General features: G+C 46.9%; 1 long non-coding RNA gene across 1 annotated transcript; it reads right to left on the bottom strand.

Moving 5' to 3' along the window:
* Positions 1–6,396: 6,396 nt before the first annotated feature.
* LOC146184019 (uncharacterized) lies at positions 6,397–7,029 on the bottom strand. Its single transcript, XR_014708540.1, has 2 exons — positions 6,982–7,029; positions 6,397–6,539 (listed from the first exon to the last, which is right to left on the bottom strand). It is a non-coding gene; the product is annotated as an uncharacterized LOC146184019 (long non-coding RNA).
* Positions 7,030–10,048: the final 3,019 nt, after the last annotated feature.

The raw sequence follows: 10,048 nt of genomic DNA, 5'->3' as shown, positions 1-10,048 counted from the left end.
GTTCAGTCTCTCCCCCAAATCCATCTTGCAAACTGGTGGTAGGCCACATAACATTTTCTAGAATGAAAAGGAGAGAGACATCTGTGAAAGAGCAATCTCTGGATTTACAAAGCTCCAGTTCACATTGGTTTGACTCAAATGTCTAGCATACTGCAAAAAGAGTACCACCACAAATCACTTCCATACCTTGAGACAAAATACCCTATGTAGAGTGCTTTTTTTAAATGTTTTCTCGCCTCAGGGAATAAAAAAATATAAAAGAAAAGGTTGTACATTCTAATAAGTTCTGCTATAGATTAGTCATTACATTACTGATAGTGCTTTCTACACATATGCAATGATAATAAATGAGTAAGCTGCACTAGTGAATCCAGTGAAATACTGTGCTTTTACAGCATGCACACATGTTGGAAAGGTTCAAACGTCCTTAATGTGGAACCACATGGCTCAACATCTCGGCAGCACAGAGGCTCCGTACACCTGGACGCAGCAACAGTTTCAAGTCATCAGTGTGGTGTTTTCTCCGCTCGCGTGACTTCCGGGGTTAAAATTGAACGTAATGTTACCACAGTGGCTCTATCACCACGTTTTTAATCGCGATATGGACCAGGCACATTTCGTCAATAAGACGTATGTTGTTTTTCGAAGTTCGCGAGGCGTGCCTGCGTACCGAGAACGACTTGGCGGAAACGATCTAATCTAGCCACTGCATTCTACAAGAATTCGTTTCAGTCCCAAGAAAGGATGCAAAAAAAAGTGCTGCGGTTCATATTTACCAGTGCGCATCGTCAGCTTGGTGGTGGTCTGGCAGCGTTGCTGGGCGATCGTCGTCAACACCGCGCGGTGGACGCGACGACGCTGGTCGGCTGCTGTTCGTCCCCTTTCGGCGTATCCCCGCACGGAATAACGCGCAGATCAGTTCCGATTAGTCTGGCAAGTCCGTTTACGGTGACTTCTTATGCACTCCTAAGGTGCTAGCAGGGCTGATATCGGATGGTGAAGCGTCGCTGACCACCTGTTTATCACCATGGGAGCGACGCTGTCAACTTACGCCCACGTGTTCCTTGTAACCATAGAAACGACGCTGCCATCCTTGGCAGGAACGAGTTAAAGCAAACAGGCAACCATGCAGTGATAACTTCCGCGACGTCATCGGTTTGCCTCTTTTGATTGGTCGCACCCAATGACGTCAATGGGAGAGCGAAATGGGAATGGGAAACCCCGCAAAATTTGAGTTGAGGGCAGTTTTTTGTTTGCTTCTATTTTTAAATTTCTGCATTGAATAACTCCCGTTCCTGTGCACCGATTCTTGTAATTCTTTTTGAGCTAGTATCCCTGTGACATAAAGAATTGACCTGAAGCATAACCGACATCATATTACGAAGCGCTTCGCGGCTCCTTTAAGAGCGATAAAAGCCAAAGGGGGCATTAAGAGCAATAAAAAACACAAAAGGGGCATTAAGAGCGATAAAAGAATCAAAAGGACAATTAAGAGCATTACAAGACCAAAAGGGCATTAAAAACAGAATACCTAAAACAACCAAGGCCAGGCCGCTAGAGGCTGAGGAGTGTACCCAGAATCGAAACATTAAAACTACTGTGCGTCTGGTTCAAATATTCTAACTCGCATTTAGTCAGGGCTATTGAGGGTGTGCTAACACAATTTTGACCAAGCTTTAGACAGAGGCCTTTGCCCTGCAGTGGGTATAGGCAGGCTGATGATGATGATGACCTTTTTGTCCCATAGCTTCAGTTGGCTATCATGACATATGGAGTATTTTGTGACCACTCGAGGGTATTGAATGTCCTGAAATCGAGATGAAGGTGTGTATTTTGACACTACACAAGCAATATGCAGTCCGCAATAAATGTTCTGTCTTGCGCTGGCAAGCAGACTGCTTAAATCTTCGAAAATGCAACACATCATTAGCATGATTTTGTGAAACAATATGAAGGGATATCAGTCCATATCTTTGCAGCTTTCACAGCTGACCTGTCTTCCTTAAGGCAGAGGAAATAATTACTTGGCAAACTTTGTTTTTGGTGCATGCTGCAACTAGTCGCAAGGGCAATGCCTGGACAAAGATGAAATCATGAACGAAGCATTGTTTATTTATTGTTTTGACACTAGTCTACATGCTTGCTTACAATGATAAGCACAACAGGGCAAGTAGAAATAACATCGATCGAATAGGATGCCGTGGCATGTTTTATGAAAAAAAAAATACAGGAATTCGACACAATAACTGTCTAGAGCTAGAGCAGCTGGAAGTTAAATACTGTGCAAAAATACCAGGAATTTCACAGCATGCACTTTGAGCCTTTAGCTTTAGCAGCAAAACTAGAGGCAGGACTGCGTCGGGAGATGTGGAGAGCATTTTTTCTATGCGCGGGCGTTCTACCTCCCGGCACTGAGTACAGAAGTTTACTTGAAAATATACCTGGGTTCCACGGTTGCATGACAAGTCCAGTAGGCCGGCAGCGAGTCGCTTGAGAGCTGTGATGAATAGCTAGCCTTCCCGGTTGAGGTTCTATTTCCCGGTTAGACCCGGGCTGGCTACCGCACCGGAGCTTCATAATAGATTAGCTGTGCAAGCTGCCTGCATCATTGGACACAGAATTCCTGTTTGTGCATCCGACAAAGGTAACGAAAATGGCAAAACAATTGCCCTCCAGATACACTAACCGGCCTCTTGAAATCCAGGATAAAGAGGCAATTTCGTACAAATTACAGGCTCCAACCGGCCTTTTTATTCTGGTATTTCCAGCTGATTAAAGTTTACTACTGCTACTAAATAGTGGTGTCGAAGTCGAGGACAATGATAAAAATGACAGCGAGATTCCACTCAACTAACGCACTCGATCGGAGACGAGTTTTTCTCATCCCATATGTTGTGCTACTTGGGCTGTACACTTCAGTACTTCCGGATGATCCAAAGGCAGTTACTTGCAACATACTGCAGGCATGTTCCATCTACAAGGGTGGGCTGACACGCATTGCAGAACTAGCATCGCAGAGTCCACAGGTCAGAGACGGTGCTATCTGTAACTAAGAGAACGCATGGCAATATCGCAGCATGCCACTTGACGAACAGCAGTACGCGAGGCCGAAGCTCAAGGAGTATTATAACAAGTGTAAAGAAACACTGCCACACACGGCCACTCGGCTACGATATTACTACGATGCCAAGAAACCCGTCCGCCACCATCGCCACAGCCAAGTCCGGCTTGCAAGCTATCACGCATCACGGAGCCGGCGACGCATGGCGACACTGGCGACCAGCTATCGGCCTATCGCTAGAAACGGCGACAAGAATCGGCAGATGTTTACATTTTACAAGTTTTACGTTACGTCCGGCAAGTTATTCCTCCTCACTTCTTTCAGCTAGCGCATGCGCAGAAGCGACGGAGCATTCCAATAAAGAAGGTCTAGTGCCAAGGCCCATCGCTCGGGCGAGACTAAAACCCGCCATGAATAGGTCTTTTTTCGGCAAAAATTTTGTCCCTAGATTTTCCCAAATGCTTTTAACGCAATTATTTTACAAAGTACCTAAATGTTGACTCAGTTCAGTTCAGTCGTTCATTCGTGTCCGACTCTTCGTGACCCTATGGACCATGTCACGCCACGCTTTCCGGTCTCTATCTTCCTAACATCACATAACTTCATCGGCAGTGCCTCGAGGATGCCATCTAACCATCGCGTTCGCTGCCTACCCCTTCTCCGGCGACCCTCAACCTTTCCCAACATCAAATCTTCCTCCAGCAGCTCCTCTCTTCTCATCAGATGACCAAAGTAGCTGAGCTTTAACTTTAGAATTTGACCCTCCAATGAGCAGTCAGGTTTTATGGTCGACAATATCGACTGATTTGATCTTCCTGCAGTCCAAGGAACTCTCAAGAGTCTTCGCCAGCACCACAATTCAAACGCGTCAATCCTTCGGCGGTCTGCCTTTTTCACAGTCCAACTCCGCATCCATACATCACAACTGGAAAGACCATAGCACGAGTTATACGGATCTTGGCTGGCAGACTAATGTCTCTGCTCTTTACTAGGCGGTCAAGGCTAACCATTGCTCTCTTTCCCAGAAGCAGGCGTCTCCTAATTTAATGGCTGCAGTCTCCTTCCGAGGTAATCTTGGAGCCCAAGAAGAGAAAATCTGTCACCGCTTCCACTTCTTGTCCCTTGATGCTCTAGGACTTGATAGGGCAAGACGCCATGATCTTTGTCTTTTTAATGTTCAGTTTAAGCCCAAACTTCTCTCTCTCGTCTTGTACGCGCATCAGAAGTCTCTTGAGTTCCACTTCACTTTCTGCCATTAAAGTAGTATCATCCGCATATCAGAGGTTGTTGATACGTTTTCCAGCAATCTTCGCTCCAGCTGAAGGCTCGTCCAGACCGGTCTTCCTCATGATGCACTCACTCTGCATATAGGTTAAATAGGCAGGGCGACAGTATGCAGCCTTGCCTCACTCCTTTCTCAATCGAAAACCAATCAGTAAGACCATGCCCAGTTCTGACTGTTGGCCTCTTACCCTTCATACAGGTTCCTGAGGAGACAGATGAGGTGAATTGGAACTTCCATCTCTTGGAGAGCTTGCCACAATCTGCTGTGTTCTACACAGTCAAACGCTTTCGCATAATCAATAAAGCAGAAGTAGATGGGTTTCTGGAACTCTCTTGCTTTTTCCATGATCCAGCGAAGGTTGGCAATTTGGTCTCTAGTTCCTCTGCCCTTGCGAAACCCAGCTTGCACGTCCGGAAGAGCCCGATCCACATACTGCTGCAGCCTACCTTGGAGGATTTTCAACATCACCTTGCTAGCATGCGAAATAAGTGAGATCGTGCGGTAGTTGGAACAATCTTTGGCACTGCCTTTCTTTGGAATGGGGATGTAAACTGACCTCCTCCAATCCTGTGGCCACTGCAGGGTTGTCCAAATCTTCTGACATAATGTATGCAGAATGTTAACAGCGTCATGGTTGAGGTTTTGAAGCAACTCGGCTGGAATGCCATCAATTCCGCTAGCTTTGTTCTGAGCAAGGCTGGCTAAGGCCCATTCAACTTCACTCTTCGGGATGCCCGGCTCGAGATCAGTAATCACAACAGTCTTATGTTGGGTTTGCACATTCGGGTCCTTCTTGTACAGTTCTGTGTATTCCTGCCACCTCTTCTTTATCTCTGAGGCTTCAGTAAGGTCCTTGCCTTGTTTGTCCTTTATCATGCCCAGCTTAGCACAGAAGCTTCCTTTGATATCTTTGATTGTCTTATACAGAGCTCTTGTGTTCCTTAATTGGCTGTTGTCCTCAATTGCTTGGCACTGTATGTTCAGGAAGGCATTCTTATCTCTCCTTGCTATTTTCTGAAAATCCGCACTGAGAACCTTGTATCTTTCTCTTTCCCCCATAACTTTTGCCATCCTCCTTTCCTCAGCTATTTGCAAAGCCTCTTCAGATAACCAGTTTGCTTTCTTGCAATTCTTTCACTTTGAAACTACCTTAGTAGCAACTTCTTGTATTATATCACGAACATCAGTCCACATGTCTTCGGGCTCTTTGTCTTCTAGATCTAATTCTTAAAATCGATTCCTCACTTCCACAGCATATTCTAATGAAATTTGATCCAGATCATACCTGAAAGGCCTTCTAGTTTTCTGTGTTTTCCTCAATCGAAGCTTAATTTTGGCAACAAGAAGCTGATCGGTGCCACAATCGGCCCCAGGCCTTGTTTTTACTGCTTGTATAGCGCTTCTCCATCTCTGCCGGCAAAGAATATAATCGATCTGATTCCTGTACAGACCGTCCGGTGAAGTCCATGTGTACAGGCGCCTCTTGTGCTGTTGAAAATGAGTATTCGCTATGGTCAGGTGGTTTTCTTGACAAAACTCTACTAGCCTCTGCCCAGCTTCATTTCGCTCACCAAGACCGAACTTGCCTGTAATTCCGGATATTTCTTCACTCCCCACCTTAGCATTCCAGTCTCCTATGAGAAAAACGATGTCTGCCCTAGCAAAAAAATCCGATAGAAAACTAATAGCCTATTAGATTATTGATATTGGTTTTATAGGTCTGCCAGAGTATTGGTCTTATGGGTATCCTAGCCGATTGGTTTTACAGGTCTACTGGAGTATTGGTTTTATAGGTCAATTGTTTACTGGTCGTATAGGCTATGGTTTTATCGGTCCTATGGCATCTGATAAACTGATAGGTCTGTAATGCTAGTACACCCATAGCTGTCAATAATCTGATAGACCTACAAAACCAGTAGGCTTCCTATTGGTTTTGTAGGCCCTATGGAATATTGGTCTCATCGAGTAGCTGCGGGTGTTTTACCTCTCCGGACACCTGAAAGGAGAGGGCAGCTATGTTCCATTTTCTAGGGATGAGTTACGCAGCAGGTGCATGTATACACATTTTAATCCACAATGACAGCGGCAACGCATACTGGCACATAATCCAAACATTGACTGCATCCAGGTAGCCCTCGATTCCAAGATTGCGGATTTCGGCCCGATGATGTAGTCTCTCGAATGCTAAGGCACCTGAAAGAAATAAAAAATTGCGTTACAGCTTGAAAAATAAGCGATTTCAAGAACGCGACACCACCATGACTTCAAAAAATCGGTCCACACATATACTGGCAACCGCGATTGCGCGCGTATTCATGCGGAGGCAGTTAGGAGAGGCGCCGCCATTACTGAACGCCGAGGTAGCTGCTGAACCAACATTCCGCCTTGCGCCTCACCACAGGTTCTGCCACTTAAACACAGTGCGCACGATATTCGAAAACAGATTAACGCTAAAAAGTTTCATCAATACTTTCAAGAAATCGTGCCGACAACTTTAAAACTCAACGCTGCGTTATATCACACCGCGCGATTCAAATTCCTTTGTTGACGTGCAGGCAACGGCATTCTGCAACGCAAAGCCACATACTGACAAAGTATAAACGTCAGCCTGAAGTTGCAAGTGATGCACACGCACCTGATCAAAAGCTGAACGTGCGCTGGAACGTTGATATCCTCGAGAAGCAACCCGAAAATCGGCGAAAACTTAACGCAGGGCACCAACCGAACTGCTATGGTGGCTAGAACTGCCGCCCGATCAGCGATCGCGCCAGCGCCAATGCCTCTACGGAGCTGCGCATGCGCGCCCAGAGGAGAGGTGGAAAGGAGGATGAGAGAGGCCAGCACGGGAACGCTTGCGCGGGAGTGGGAGTGAGAGAAAGGAAACCTACCTCTCCGCTGCGAAGCGCCACTGGCATCGCGCTACCGCGTCGGCAGCTCGAGCCGTACTCGTCGCGTGCTCGATGTCGACTCCTCTCGCTTCGGCGGCGGTTGCAGCGTTGCAGTTGCTTGGACGCGCGCCTCTCAATCCATTTCACCGTCCTGCTCTGCACATGTAGGTGATTGTGACTGAGCTGGGCCCCGACAGAACCGTGCTATATCCGCGTGCTTTCCCATCTCCATTCAGTGATCCAGTAGCAACAGCGTCGCGCGTCTTGCGGCTCCAACCGTACGTACAGGGTGTTGCACAATTAGACCCGCGCTGTAGAATGCTTCTCCCAGCTAAACCGCGGAATCCTTGCAGTTCAGATTTCGCACAGAAATCACATTTTGTCGCTAGTATTTGTTAATACTAAATTTGTTTGTGGTACTTGCCTGATTCGATCAGAAGAAGTAAAATATTCCCATCGCCTGCGGCGGCGGCGACGCCAGACGAACCGCTGCCCCAGTGATGGGACTGGTGGCGCCACCTCATGCTGCTTACAACAACTCAAACCTTCTGCCAGAAACGCTCGCCCCCTCTTTTCCTGCTACAGAGTTGTTGTTAGCAGCATGAGGTGGCGCCACCAGTCCCGTCGCTGGGGCAGCGGTTCGTCTGGCGTCGCCGCCGCCGCAGGCGATGGGAATATTTTACGTCTTCTGATCGAATCAGGCAAGTACCACAAACAAATTTAGTATTAAAAATACTAGCGACAAAATGCGATTTCTGTGCGAAATCTGAACTGCAAGGATTCCGCGGTTTAGCTGGGAGAAGCATTCTACAGCGCGGGTCTAATTGTGCAACACCCTGTAGTTTGTTGAGACCGCGCGCAGCGTTCTCAGTTGTTATTGCGGCTAATATTGTACGTTACGGCAACACTCAATAAACGGGATGAATGCGTGAGTTTTGGGGATGTGTCCGAGATGGAAAAGGAAACAATGACAAAGACCTAACGTACTGATCCTACATGCAAGACCCATAAACAAAGGCATACTGATGTATCAGACACATGAACCAATATGTAGTAGTCTACAAGACAAGCATGTATCAGCCTATAAGATGTATGGGCTTCTGCACTGGTCTGATACTTTTCTTATACAACCCACCGATAAACCTATGAAACCAATACTATTGCCTATAGGACAAATATGTACCAGTCTATAAGATTTATGAGTTTCTGAATAAGTCCCATAGAAATGCAGATAAAACACATAGAATACCTACAGAACCAATACCGATTCTTATAAAACCAATAACGCACCCTATTGGTCTTTTTTGCTAGGGTGATGATGGGGTGCGGTCTAAAAGGCATTGTAGGTCCGCATAAAATCTCCAACATCAGCTTCTTCAGCAGTAGTGGTTGGTGCATAGACTTGGATAAGTGTTATGTTGAAAGGGTGACCTTGGATCCGAAGTGAAATCATTCGGTCGTTTATGGGGTTGTACCCTAGCACTGCATTGCCCATTCTTCTGTTTACTATGAGAGCGACCCCATTCCTTCTCGATTCGTGCCCACAATAAAAGACATAATGGTCGCCGGAGTTAAATTCTCCCATTCCGGTCCACTTGAGCTCGCTGATACCCAAGATATCAATGTTCAATCTGTCCATTTCTCGCTTGACAACATCCAGTTTACCTTGCGTCATAGATCTTACATTCCATGTTGCTATGTGATACATCTCCTTGCAACATCGGACTTTCCGGTCGCTTCTTGACATATCCACAACTGAGCGTCCTTTTGGCTTTAGCCCAGCCGCTTCATTCGTCCTGGAGCTACTAGGAATCGCCCTTTGTTCATCCCCAGTAACATGTGGGACGCCTTCCAACCTGGGGGGCTCATCTTCCGGCGCCATATCATGAATGGTATTGTGACTGGCCATAGGGTTTTCTTGGCAGGAAATACTGGAGTGGGTTGCCATTACCTTCTCCAGTGAATCACATTTTGTCAGAACTCTCTGCCGGGACCTGTCTATCTTGGGTGGCCCTACACAGCAGAGCTCACGACTTCATCGAGTTTCGCAAGCCCCTCCGCCATGACAAGGCAGTGATCCATGAAGGGGAAATGTTGACTATTATGTCCCTAATTGAATCTGAATTTGTCCTCAGATTTGTGGCGTGCTGGTGGGCTTTTCGGCTCTTTCCTCGTTGTCGCCGACGGCGTTGGATTAAAGGGGCTCAAAACCACGACCTACTAGTAGTAGGTCGTGCTCAAAACAGCCTTTGCGATACAGTTTCCCTATGCCTAGTATGTGAAAGAATGTCGATGTAAGATAACCTTCCCGCAAGAAGTTTTGAAATGCGGCATTTGGAAGCAGAGTTATTTGCAATCAAAATTTGAATATCTGCGCCTTCGCGGCTTTTCTCCTCCTTTCAACTTTTTAGCGCGCGCAAAGGCTGGCCCTCCTCCATGGGTCTCGCCCACTGACACGTCACAACTGACACAATTGCGCTTTTACTTTTTTTTTGCTTAGCACCGCACGCCGCAATTTCCGTTTTGGCGCGCTTGCTTGCCGACGCGCCGCCGGGGGCCTTTCGTCGTCTGCTTCATCGTCATCGCCCTTCGGCACAACTCTGAAGTTTTGTTGCCACGCTATACATATACATCCCTGGTGTTGAAATCACCTTCGATTTTGTGTTACGTCGTGTGCGCGACGGGTGCAGGACAGTTCTGGGCTAGACTGGCCGCTCTCTTGACTTCACGAAGGCAGTTTTGTTTTGACGGGACTTGAGAGGGAGGTTGTTACAGTGTGCAGTCCCTGGCTGCGAACGTATTGCTAGTGGCGGC

The sequence above is a fragment of the Amblyomma maculatum genome, chromosome 7 (assembly GCF_055883805.1).
Source record: "Amblyomma maculatum isolate TAMU_Amacu chromosome 7, ASM5588380v1, whole genome shotgun sequence".
Classification (NCBI taxonomy): domain Eukaryota; kingdom Metazoa; phylum Arthropoda; class Arachnida; order Ixodida; family Ixodidae; genus Amblyomma; species Amblyomma maculatum.
This window is presented reverse-complemented; position numbering and strand designations above follow the sequence as displayed.